The following is a 2,829-nucleotide window of genomic DNA, read 5'->3' on the forward strand; positions in this document are numbered from 1 at the left end:
GATGGCGACATTCATGAGAATCCGGAAAGTCTAAACCCTGTCTGTGGTATTCCGAGTAGGATTCAAGGATTGAATGACTGTGACGAGCTTCAAACTCCTGAAGGCTGGGCGTTAGTGACAGACGCAAAAGGATAGTAAATTCTATTCCAACCGGATCGAGAACCAACCGGTGATTAGCCGTGCTGTGACAGAGCGCGTGAGCGTAATTTTCACTGGAAGGATGGAAGGTAGCCATTGACAACGGTGATCCACCAACACACAGCTTGCCATAAGAGGACGTGCGTGCGTGAACAAGAAGACAGAGGAAAGCAGAGATTCAGAAGACAAAGCATCTCCAAAACTCCAACATATTCTCCATTACTACATAACAAGTAACCTTTAATCCATGCTTTATTGTTTATTTGCAATTCAATTGATAAACATAATTGACTTCCTGACTAAGATTTACAAGATAACCATAGATTGCTTCAAACCAACAATCTCCGTGGGATTCGACCCTTACTCACGTGAGGTATTACTTGGACGACCCAGTGCACTTGCTGGTCAGTGGTACGAGTTGTGAAAAGTGTGATTCACAATTCGTGCACCAGACTCTCAACCCAAAGACAGCCTGAACTCTTGGGATAAGCTGGTCACGGCTTTCTTAGCCAAGTTCTTTCCTCCTCAAAAGCTGAGCAAGCTTAAAGCTGATGTTCAAACCATCAGACAGAAAGAAGGTGAATCCCTCTATGAAGCTTGGGAGAGATACAAAGAACTAACCAAAAAGTGTCCTTCTGACATGCTTTCAGAATGGACCATCCTGGATATATTCTATGATGGTTTATCTGAGCTATCAAAGATGTCATTGGATACTTCTGCAGGTGGATCCATTCACCTAACGAAAACGCCTGCAGAAGCTCAAGAACTCATTGACATGGTTGCTAATAACCAGTTTATGTACACTTCTGAGAGGAATCTTGTGAGTAATGGGACGCCTATGAAGAAGGGAGTTCTTGAAATTGATACTCTGAATGCCATACTGGCTCAGAACAAAATATTGACTCAGCAAGTCAATATGATTTCTCAGAGTCTGAATGGAATGCAAGCTGCATCCAACAGTACTCAAGAGGCATCTTCTGAGGAAGAAGCTTATGATCCTGAGAACCCTGCAATAGCAGAGTTAAAATACATGGGTGAACTATACGGAAACACCTACAATCCATCATGGAAAAATCACCCAAATCTCTCATGGAAGGATCAAAAGCCTCAACAAGGCTTTAATAATGGTGGAAGAAACATGTTTAGCAATAGCAAGCCTTTTCCATCATCCACTCAGCAACAGACAGAGAATTCTGAGCAGAATCCATCTAGCTTAGAAAATTTAGTCTCTGATCTATCTAAGGCCACTGTGAGTTTCATGAATGAAACAAGGTCTTCCATTAGAAATTTGGAAGCACAAGTGGGCCAGCTGAGTAAAAGGATCACTGAAATCCCTCCTAGTACTCTCCCAAGCAATACAGAAGAGAATCCAAAAGGAGAGTGCAAGGCCATTGACATAAGCACCATGGCCGAACCTGTAAGGGAAGGAGAGGATGTGAATCCCAAGGAGGAAGACCTCCTGGGACGTCTAGTGATCAATAAGGAGCTTTCTTCTGAGGAACAAAAGGAATCTGAGACTCATCTAGAGACCATAGAGATTCCATTGAACCTCCTTATGCCATTCATGAGTTCTGATGAGTACTCCTCTTCTGAAGAGAATGAGGATGTTACTGAAGAGCAAGCTGCCAAGTTCCTTGGTGCAATCATGAAGCTGAATGCCAAATTATTTGGTATTGAGACTTGGGAAGATGAACCTCCCTTGTTCACCAATGAACTAAGTGATCTGGATCAACTGACATTGCCTCAGAAGAAACAGGATCCTGGAAAGTTCATACTACTTTGTACCATAGGCAACATGATCTTTGAAAAGGCTCTGTGTGACCTTGGTTCAAGGATAAACCTCATGCCCCTCTCTGTAATAGAGAAGCTGGGAATCTATGGGGTGCAAGCTGCTAAAATCTCATTAGAGATGGCAGACAACTCAAGAAAACAGGCTTATGGACAAGTAGAGGACGTGTTAGTAAAGGTTGAAGGCCTTTACATCCCTGCTGATTTCATAGTCCTTGATACTGGGAAGGATGAGGATGAATCCATTATCCTAGGAAGACCTTTCCTAGCCACAGCAAGAGCTGTGATTGATGTGGACAGAGGAGAATTGATCCTTCAAATAAATGAGGACAACCTTGTGTTTACAACTCAAGGATCTTTCTCTGCATCCATGGAGAGGAAGCATAAAAAGCTTCTCTCAAAGCAGAGTCAACCAAAGCCCCCACAGTCAAGCTCTAAGTTTGGTGTTGGGAGGCCACAACCAAACTCTAAGTTTGGTGTCAAACCCCCATATCCAAACTCTAAGTTTGGTGTTGGAAGGTCTCAACAAAGCTCTGCACATCTGTGAGGCTCCATGAGAGCCCACTGTCAAGCTATTGACATTAAAGAAGCGCTTGTTGGGAGGCAACCCAATGTTTAATTATCTAATTTTATTTTTGTTTTTCATGTTTTATTAGGTTCATGATCATGTGGAGTCACAAAATAAATATAAAATTGAAAATGGAATAAAAAAAACAGCAGAAGAAAAATCACACCCTGGAGGAAGACCTTACTGGCGTTTAAACGCCAGTAAGAAGCATGTTTTGGGCGTTCAACGCTAGAACAGAGCATGGTTCTGGCGCTGAACGCCAGAAATGTGCAGCATCTGGGCGTTTGAACGCCAGAAATGCACCCTGGAGGAGAGCTGGCGCTGAACGCCCAGAA

The 2,829-nt window shown here is 43.1% G+C and overlaps 1 non-coding gene across 1 annotated transcript; it reads right to left on the reverse strand.

The window, feature by feature from the left end:
* Positions 1-676: 676 nt before the first annotated feature.
* On the reverse strand, positions 677-784 carry LOC148549403 (small nucleolar RNA R71). Its single transcript, XR_015897774.1, has one exon. It is a non-coding gene; the product is annotated as a small nucleolar RNA R71 (small nucleolar RNA).
* Positions 785-2,829: the final 2,045 nt, after the last annotated feature.

This window comes from Arachis ipaensis, chromosome B8 (genome assembly GCF_059453495.1).
Source record: "Arachis ipaensis isolate K30076 ecotype BB chromosome B8, ASM5945349v1, whole genome shotgun sequence".
Taxonomy (NCBI): domain Eukaryota; kingdom Viridiplantae; phylum Streptophyta; class Magnoliopsida; order Fabales; family Fabaceae; genus Arachis; species Arachis ipaensis.